The following is a 10,774-nucleotide window of genomic DNA, read 5'->3' on the forward strand; positions in this document are numbered from 1 at the left end:
GTAGAATTCAATCTCTTCTCACCACAGCTTCCATGGTGGTCCAAATTGCCATCATATCTTTCCTGAACATTTTCCATCACCTCATAATTATAATTATTTTTTCTGGTTCTGACTTTTCTGTCCTCCTGACCTATTAAGACAGCACTGGAGAGAGCCTGTTAAATGTAAGATTCGTCATGCATTGAAAAATGCTCTGAATTTTTCAATGGCTTCTTATTTCATTCAGGTTCAGTTCTCAAATCCTTAAAAAATGCTTTAATCACTGGAATAGTCTAGTTTTATCTGATTTCTTTCCTAAAACCTGTCTCATTCCACTCTAGGAACACTGGACTTTGTGTCATTTTTTGAACATGTTAATGTACTTCTGCCTCAGAGACTTTCATACTTGGGTCCTTTCCTCTAATGCTTTTTCCCAGTTATCAACATGCTTACATTTCAGTCTAAATGTCCCTGAATCAATGAGGTCTACCATAATCATTTTCTTTAATGGTCACCATATTTAAAGAGCAACCTTACCTTCCTTGCATTGTCTAGTCCCTTTCCCTACTGCATGTTTCTACGACAGAATGTGGATGTGTGTCAATGCATGGATGTAAAGAATCTGATATATACAGGAAGTAATATATCCAATATGATATAGCCATTATTTATTATCACAGTACATGGGAGTACTAAGCTCTCTGGGGATCTCTTGCATTCCACACATACTCTTCCCTGACCCAGGTGTGTAATAGTTATTCTCTTGATAGTCCAGTACAGACTAACTGTACTTCTCCTCCTTCTTTTTCTTTTTTGCCTTGAAGTTCTTTGGCAGTCAGACAATGTTATGTCTTTTTTTTCCTTCTAAAATGTAAGCTCCCCCCTCCTAGAATTGGGGGCAGTGACGAGTTTCCATGAATGTGTCTTAACCTATCCCCTTCAGCTGGAAGTTAGTATTTCCCTTTCTTTCCAATCCCTCGAGGTTGTCTTGTAGGAGACAGAAATCCTTCGCTGTCCGGATCCCTTGGAGTAAGAAGGTAGCGGCGCAGGTGGAGCGTGTGGTCTTTCTCCAGCTCTTGCGAGGTTCCTTAAACCACGTCCGTAGCAAAGATGGCGGTAGTCCTGGTAACAGAAGTTACTCTTCACCGCGGCAATTGGACAAGGAGATGTACTTGAACGTTTTCTGTAAATCTTGAGATAAACTGTTTGGAGATTTAACCACCTCTGATGGGGGACCAACTCTATGGAAATTGTAAATAAGTTTTATTTATAAACCTGGCACTGTATTCAATAAACATTTCTGCAGGCTTTCATCTCTTAAAACAAACAAATAAACAAACAAAAAAACCAAAACCCCAAAACCAAACAAAAAAACCCCCCAAAACCACCTCTCTTCTCCCGGAGGACATAGTTTTTATTAAATAGACTCTATTTTTGAGAGCAGTTTTAGGTTGACAGCAAAATTGAGAGGGAGATTTCCCATATACTCTCTGCCCCCACACATGCAGAGCTTCCTCCATTATCCACATCAATTTTGATGATGTGTATAATTGATGAACCCATACTGACACACCATTATTATATAAAGTCCATAGTTTACATTAGCCTTCACTCTTGGTGTTGTACATTCTATAGGTTTTGACAAAAATATGAGGACATATATCTACCATTATAGTATCATAGAAGTGTCATTGTCCTAAAAATTTTGCGTGTTCCCCCTATTCACCGCTCCCTCACTCCCTCAAAATTCCTGGCAACCACTGGTCTTTTTACTATCTCTCTAGTTTTGCCTTTTTAAGAATGTCATATAATTGAAGCCATACAGTACATAGTCTTTTCAGATTGGCTTCTTTCACTTAGTAATATACATTGAAATATCCTCCATGTCTTCATGACTTGATAGCTCATTTCTTCTTAGGGCTGAACAATATTCCATTGTCTGGATGCACCACAGTTTATTTATCCATTTGCCTATTGAAAAAGCAGTGTTATTCCACATGGTAATACCAGCTTCTAAAACACCACCTGCTACATGGTAGGTGTTCAATTAAGATTTCTTAGCTTCATCAAGCAATTATTCTTTCTGTGAATGGCATCACTCTCAGTAAGTTGTCCAAACTTAGAGTATAAATTGATGCTAAATTTTCAGGAATTTGAGATTCTCTCACCTGTCCTTTCACTCCCCCTTTCAGATCTACTTCTTGACTATCTCTTGATTTCATCCTTTCCTCTTCATCCCCAGTGTCAATGATATGACTCACTCTTCACCAACTTCTCCCTAAATAGCTCATTAACCTCCTGACTTTTCTTTCTGAATTTTTTGCATAATCTATGCTCCTGAAACACATACCTTATTACATTGATCTCTTGCTCAAAATACCCAGCAGATAAAAGTTTAAACTCATTTCCATGTGTTCCCAGTTTCCAAAGATCTGATCTTTGTAATGGGTATAGCCTCCTGCTCAGCTTTTCTTCTCCTAGACCTCCACCATCTACTCTGTGTGTCCTACATTATTTGGAGTACTTAAATCAACGTGAGGCTATTTGTAAAATTCCAGCACACGTGTGTGAATCCTAAACTGCTCCCTGCTTTCTCAGAAGTTTCCCTCTGCCTTACTCTTACTGTTTTTGAAGTAATACATTTAATTCCATTATCAGTTCCACGTTTAGGAAATGGATTTCACATGGATCACAGGGGATAATGTGGCACTTTTAAAACTGGGGTTGATGGTGTTGGCTTTTGAATTTCTGCAGAGAGCAGTTGAGTGGTTCTTTCAATAGGTCACATGCTAGAAGTTAAAATCCCTGTAAACTCATGGAAGCTTTGTGGCTGTACAGCACTGTACAAGGGAGGATTAATGATTCTGCAGTGGAATCACATATAGAGACTGGGCTGACCAGTCCTTTAAATGGATCTCTGTTTGATTTATTTATTTTTTTCATTTTTTTGGTAATTTATTTTTAAATATTTTTATTTTTAATATTTTTATTATGTTCATTTAGCCAACATATAATACATCATTAATTTTTGATGTAGTGTTCAATGGTTCATTAGTTACATTTAACACCCAGTGTTCAGCACCACACATGCCCTCCTTAATACCCATCACCAGGGTACTCCATTCCCCAACTTCCTTCCCTTTTGTAAACCTCAGTTTGTTTCCTGGAGTCCAGAGTCCCCTGTGGTTTGTCTCCCTCTCTAATTTCTTCCCATTCAGTTTTCTCTCCCTTCCCCCTATTTCTTATGTTCCACATATGAGTGAAACCATACAATAATTTTCTTTCTCTGCCAGACTTATTTCACTTAGCATAACCCCCTCCAGTTCCATCCATGTCAATGAAAATGGTGGGTATTCATCCTTTCTGATGGCTGAGTAATATTCCATTGTCTATATGTACCACATCTTCTTTATCCATTCATCTGTTGAAGAGCATCTTGGCTTCTTCCATGGTTTGGCTATTGTAGACATTGCTACTGTGAACATTGGGGTGCATGTGCCCCTTCTTTTCATTATGTCTATATCTTTGGGGTAAATACCTCATAGTGCAATTGCTGGGTTGTTTTTCAGGTCTTGAGGAACCTCCAAACTGTTTCCCAGAGTGGCTGTACCAACTTTCATTCCTATCAACAGTGTAAGAGTGTTCCCTTTTCTCCACATTCTCTCCAACACTTCTTTCTTGTTAATTTTTGCCATTCTAACTGGTATAGGGTGGTATCTCATTATGATTTTGATTTGTATTTCCCTGATGCCGAGTGATGTGGAGCACTTTTTCATGTGTGTGTTGGCTATTTGTATGTCTTCTTTGGAGAAGTGTCTGTTCATGTCTTCTGCCCATTTACTGACTGGATTATTTGTTTTTTGGGTGTTGAGTTTGAGAAGTTCTTTATAGATCTTGGCTACTAGCCCTTTATCCATAATGTCTGCTCTAAAACACTTGTATCATTCACCTTCCATTTTTATAATACCCATGATCCTAATGTCAGATTTTTATTTTTGTTTAAGTGAAGCAGGAAAAAGAAACTTTTTGAACAAAATAGTTAAAAGGATGGAGACAGGGAATCCATCCTGTGAAAAGAAGAGTGGGTTTTTCACATTCTGTGAGTGCCCACTTTGCTTTGAACATTGTGTGCTCTCTTTCTCTCACACACATACACGTGCCTATGCACACACACTTATCATTAAATCTAAGAAGATCTCGAATAATGTTAAGAGCTAAATGTATGAGGTAATGCACAGTGAAGGGAAGAATGTCAGCCTATCTTCTGAATAGACAGGGTAATCTTTTTTTCCTTTTTTCTTTTTCTGTAATAGTTGCAAAGTCTAGTAACTAAAGGATCTGATGTAATGAGATACAGCTGAGCTTTGGGAAATTTCATCAACCATTTGATTTCAAGTGATTTCATTTTGTCCTTAACTCGCAGCATTGGGCTTTGATATTGAAATTGGAATAGAACATTGAATCAGATATTTTTCCTTCTAGTACTTGCCATTTCAAAGAACTTTACATTATTATTGCATTCCCAAAAAGCAGGTAGGATTAATATCCTTATAAAGTGCTTTGGTTTTCTATTGTTAGAGTATGAGAAATCCTAAAATGATAAATGACTTGGACGTTAGCATAGAGCAAATCAGGGCCAGAACAGCGTTTAATGTTCAGATTTATTAGTTTCCAGGATTATAGTCACTCAACTGATCTATTTTCTTCTTCAGTTTCCTGGGGTATTACACTTTTGGTTCTGTGTGGTTGAAGTTAAAGTCTGATGAGGCCATTTTATCCAGAGAAAAGTTTTGAGTGCTAATCCCTGTTACAACTCTTACTTTCCAATAATGCTAATGTTTCTGGAACTGACTTTTATAATCTGTAAAATGAAACAATTAAAATTAATTTCATTACTGTTAGGGGACTGTTTTGGATGACTTCTTAACCTTAGCGTTTCTTTACTTTTTATTTTTAGAAAGATTTTATTTATTTATTTGTCAGAGAGAGAGTATAAGCAGGGGGGAGTGGCAGGCAGAAGAGAAGCAGGCTTCCTGCTGAGTGAGAAGTCCGAGGTGGCACTCGATTCCAGGACCATAGGATCATGACTGGAGCTGAAGGCAGATGCTCAACCTACTGAACAACCCAGGTACCCCTTTAGGTTTTTTTTTTTAGTAAATGTTGTATATTCAGATGGAAAAGAACATGCTCCATAGATGGGACCTTCCATGGACATGAAATTGACAGAATGTTGAAGGTCATATTCTTCTCAGCAGCAACTTTTTACTTAAATAGGCAAGGCAGTGAATTCCTTTTACAAAGAAGACACGAAGCCACTGAATGGATCCCTTATTCCTATATTCCTACTCCTGTGGCACCATGGGTGGGGGGAGGGGTGGAGGGAGAGGGAGAGAGAGAATCCCAAGTAGACATCCCATTCAGTGTGGAGCCTGATGTGGGGCTCAATCTGATGGCCTAAAATCATGACCTGAGCTGAAATCAAGAGCTGGGTGCTTAACTGACTGAACCTCCCTCAAGAGTTGATAAGAGTTTCATGTTCATTCCTGATTGTTTAAAGAAAATTGAAATCTCAAGAACTATAAAGTATTTTGCTCCATTTGCTTCAAGAGCCAACTATTTTACACACATCAAATTCCTGCTGAATAGAAAAGCAACATCTGGTTTTGATAGCTGTCCTCTGTGTAAAGCAAAGAAATAGAATCAATCTATTGCTCCTTAGGAATCATGTCACTGGGGAAGCCTTCCAGGATTCTTCCAGTCTGAGCTAGATATTCCTTCCATAGCAGCTCATGCTGACTCCTGCTGGACTTGACACACGGTTTAGTAATTGTTTGTGAGCTTGTCTATCTCCTTCACTGGTCTGACAGATCTGCGGGAGCAGGAGTTGTGTTTTCATGTTTGTAGCCATCTGCCTAGTACTTTGTCTATGACAGGAATTTAATAAGTGTTTATTCAAATAAAATAAAGGTGGAGTAGGTTCTTCAAATGTATTAAAGAATTGGAAATAGTTTAGTTAGTTTAGGCTACACTATGCTGTAGAAAAAACAAGCCTTTAAATGTTGGCGACTTAACACACAAAAATTTATTTCTCAGTCATGCAAAATGCACCACAGATCTGATAATTCTGTAGAGCAAATCCTTTTCAAATGGTGACTCCAAGTTGCAGGCATGTAACGTCTTGCAGCTCTGCCATCTAAAACAGGAGGCTTCCAGGTCCCCATCGCAAGAAAAGAGAGCCTTGCACTGGTTCCCGAATACTCTGGACTAGACACACCTTACTTCTGCTCACAGTCTTCTGGCCAGAACGAGTGACCTGCAAGGGAACAGGGAAATGTAGAAGACAACAGCAGGAAATACCGCTGCCCTGAGAGATACCATGAGAGAAATAACATGAGAGAGAGCAAAGTAGGATCCAGTGACTGATAGTCACATTTAGTGTTCAGTCTTATGTGTCCATTTAAAAGAAATGGAAATTCGTTAATTATTATTTTTTTTAAATGGCAACACATGATTTCAAAGAGAGTTCATGACCTAAAGATCACGGAATTGACCCCCTCCTTTTTTTTTTTTTTTTTTTTTTTAACAGGAGGCCGAACAGGGTGCAGTTGAATCCCACTGTGTAGGCTACGGAACTTGAAGGATGTGAAGGTAGGAGTAAGTGTAGGTCCTGAAGGAGGAGCAAGGGGAGTATGGGCTGGGACAGGCTGAGCAGCAGCGGCTGTTCCAACAATGGCAGAATCAGGTGGGAAGCGACGCGGCCGGTAGCCCAGAGCCCACAGCCCAGAAGCAGCTTAATCTCGCGGGATCTCGGGAGTTCCCGCTGGGCATGAGCAGGAGGGTGCTGGCATGAGAAACCACCTGGTGCCGTGGGTGTTGGAAGGCGCCCCTCTCAAACTGGTCCGGAAGGAATGTGGCACATACAACCTCTCACGCAAACCCCACTCGTCGTGGCCGCCTTGCTCTCTCACTTTGAGTCACAGTGCAGACCGCTGCGCCCGAGGTTGGAAAGGTGAGGTGGAAGTGACGGTGTGGCCCAAACGCTGAACGGGGGAGGTATGCCCGAGGCAGGACCTGCAGAGCGAACTGCGCATGCGTCGCCCGCAAAGCTATGGCCTTCGGGGAGCTGGGAAGAGTCCCGCCACCGCTGAGGGCCTCTGGGCCTTCTGGGTCTTAGACTGCAGCAGCCTCCAAGCTCCGCTCCACTGCACATCCGTGGTGCCAGTTGTTTCTCCAGGCAGCTGTAAGGTGTCTAACATTCATCTCAGGAGACCATTCCTGCCTGTTCCTTGAACCTTTCCCTAGAACCTCAAGTCTAAGAGCATTACTCTTTCCGACCCAGCTCATCTCTTAGCACCCGGTGATGGGGGAGGATGGCTTCTTCACGCAGTCCCCTTTATCAGGGGATTGAACGAGGGAATTGTCAGTGAGAGGCGGCCGTCTGCAATATAAAAACAGGGATGGCTTGGCTCATTTTGGAACTGGACATTCGGAAAGTCAGGAGCATGTAATGTGCAGTATGGTGACCACAGGGGATAATACTGTATCGCCCACCCGAATGTCTCTAGGAGAACGGATCTTGAAAGTTTTCATCACAGGGAAAAAAAAATTGTAACTATGTCATTTGTAAAGCTATTTGTAATTATGATGGTTGTCAACTGGACTTTTGGTGGCGGTCATTCAGCGATATATACAAATAACGAGTCATTGCATTGTCCACCTGAAACTAATATAATGTTATGTGGATTATACCTCGTTATAAAGCATACGTGTTATAATTGACAGAATCCAATTAGTTGCCCTTTAATTGTCAGTTGTTTTTAATACTCCTTTAATTGATAGTATCCAAATTAGTAGTTTTTAAAAAATGAGTTAGCAAATGAAAGAGACAAATATCAGTTAGAATGATTTTCAGCTCAAAAGCTTTTCTTTAGTGATAATATCAAGAAATCGGTACCTGTTATTCTTACTAGTTCGGAGCTCCCCCCACCCCCCCATGAGGTCTCTGTCCAAGCAGAGATGTGTGACCTCTCTTCTGATTTTAAGTTCCAGGGGCATTTGGGTAAAGAGAGAATTGCCCGTCCATGGACAACTCTGGTCAATATAATTTGGCCACTGCTTCTCACCTCGAGAAAGGTGACCTGCCTTCCTTTTTTGTACTTGAGAAAATTGCTAGTGAAAACTTCTAATCGTAGCTTTAACTTTGAAGTGCTGAGAAGTGAAGTTCCTCAACTCTTGAGTAGAGGTATTAAAGTAGTACACAGAAAGCTCTTATGATAGAGTGCAAGATACAAAGACCAAAAAACTTCTAAGCTCTAACTCTTTATTGTTGTATCTTATATCAATTATCTGATAGACCTGTAATAGCCTAAGCCTTCGTATATCATGCTTTTGCAGACACAGGTTCCTAAATCTAGATGTTCGCAGTTAAAGGAAGCCTTGTAGCACAGCAAATGGCCAAGAAAGTACCCTCCTCAGCCTGTTTTTGTATTGTCAGGGCTCTCAAGACGTCATGAGGAAGCACAGGTATTCGTCAAGACATTTAATTTCCAAGATCACGGGCTGAACTTCATTTCTCAAGTCCCAGCATCTCTGTGGGATCATGGCCCCAAAATGGGAACAGTGACGGCAGTTAGGAAAGGGTATGCCATTTCTGTACTGCAGTCAGTGAAGGAGATGGCAGATGAAACTGTCTGTCTTGAGTCACCTTGTGGAGGAGCTGTAGGCAGTAGTCTCTAGCTCGCTGTCAGACTGTGATGTTAATGAGAAATAAACTTCTGATGTATAAGACTGAGATTTCAGGGCTAATTGATCACAGCATAGTACAGGCTAGCCTGCTAATTCAGACATGATATATGCATATTGGACATGCAGATGCACAAAATTCGAGAAGTAAAAGGCCTGCCAATCTCCTTTGTCAGAGGCAAACACTAATACTGGTTTCTTATCTGTCTTTCAGAGATAAGTTATGTGCTACTAACAAAAACAGTATAATTATGGTAATGGTAGCAAACAGTGATATCTTGGTGTAACAATGGACCCTGAAAGTTATTCATTAGACCCAATGGAAAGTGATCTATGTCCGCCATATATGTGTGTGTGGGGAGGGGAGGTTTTGTTCCACTCAGTCATTAAGGGACTCCAACCGCAAGAGACCCTACAATCTTTAATATGTGTCTTTGAGACGGACCTGGCCAGTAATATCTGCTTGGCAAAAGAGTGAAGAGCATAAAGGATGGCATGTGAGAAGCTTTTATAGGCCAGGTCTGCCAGTCATCAACTAGATTCAGTCATAGCCCCATATCTTAGTGCAAAAGAGGCTGGCAGTTATAGTTGAGTGTGCAGATGGAAATAGAGGAACTGTGTTTGGTGATCAGAGAGCAGTCTTTGTCTTATGTGTTAATTCATACAACAGTTCTGTGATCGAGGGGGCTACTCTTATGCCCATTTTACAAATTTAAACTGAGGAACTGAAAAGTTAATTCATATACTGAAGATCAGCTAGTAAGTGGTAGAACCTAGGAATGTCTGGCACCAGTGCTGGGCTTAACCACTGTAATATGTCCTTACTTTATACAAAGTGTTATACACACTGTTTTCTATTTTGCTACTCTTTTTTCTGTTAAGGATATTTAGTTGATATTATTCAATGCTAGTACATATAAGGCTGTTTATTTCTTTTTGATAGCTAATATTATTCTATTACATAAATGAGTCATAATTTAAGTATAGCTATAATGATTGTTTCCATTTTTTCCCCATTTCAAGCAGTGTTGCAGTGAATATCTTCAAAAGTTTGTGTTTGCACACATGTGCATGTATATGAAGAAGAATAATTTCTAGAAGTAAAATTGCTCAGCTAAAATTATATATATATATACATATATATATTTACTCTTACACGTCTTCAGTTTTTTTTTTTTTTTAAGACTTTATTTATTTATTTGAGGGAGAGAGCACAGAGCAGAGGCGAGGAGCAGAGGGAGCAGGAAAAGCAGGTTCCCCACTGAGCAGGGAGCCTGACATGGGACTCCATCCCAGGATCCTTGAGATCATGACCTGAGCCAAGGGCAGATGCTTAACTGACTGACTGAGTCATCCATGCACCCCTTCAAATATTTTTTAAATAAAAAGTACAATTTACATTTCCATCAGCAAAGTATGAAAGTTGATATTTCTCTGTAGTTAGATGGCACAAAAGTTTTCTACGTTTTGCTATTTGCTAAATTGTAAGTAAAAATGGTATTTGATAATATTTGTTAAGAATACAATGGATGAAAATGAACAGATTCTTTAGATTAAGGATCAGCAGAACACTCTTCTAGGAGAAAACGAGATAGTGATATAAATAGTATGGTTTAGCCAACACTGAGTTATTTTGTGGTATATTGTAACAACATCTCATTTTTAGAGAAAACAATTTTAAGAGAAATGTCAGTAATTTTTCTATGAAAATGATTAAACCACCCAATAATTTAAAATTGTCTGTCACTTTGGGAATGGCAGCATCCCTTAGTGCCTAAAGAACTTTTCAGAAGGCAAATTGCCCTAAATGCATTTTCATTATGCACAAAGTGCATTTCCTCTTTGCTGTGTTGCCTGAATTTAACACAGGTAGAATTCTCTTTATGATATGCAATGAGGTATCATGAAGCCACATAATATTTCCTGCTGCAAAGGAACTGGGATGTTGTGAGATTAAAGAGTGCCTCTTCCTGTGGCAGTACTTTTTAAAAAAAAAAAAAACCAACATAACAATATTTACTGAGTTTTACCATGTCAAAGAAGCTTGTGCTTG

The sequence above is a fragment of the Mustela nigripes genome, chromosome 15 (genome assembly GCF_022355385.1).
Source record: "Mustela nigripes isolate SB6536 chromosome 15, MUSNIG.SB6536, whole genome shotgun sequence".
In the NCBI taxonomy this organism is placed as follows: Eukaryota; Metazoa; Chordata; class Mammalia; order Carnivora; family Mustelidae; genus Mustela; species Mustela nigripes.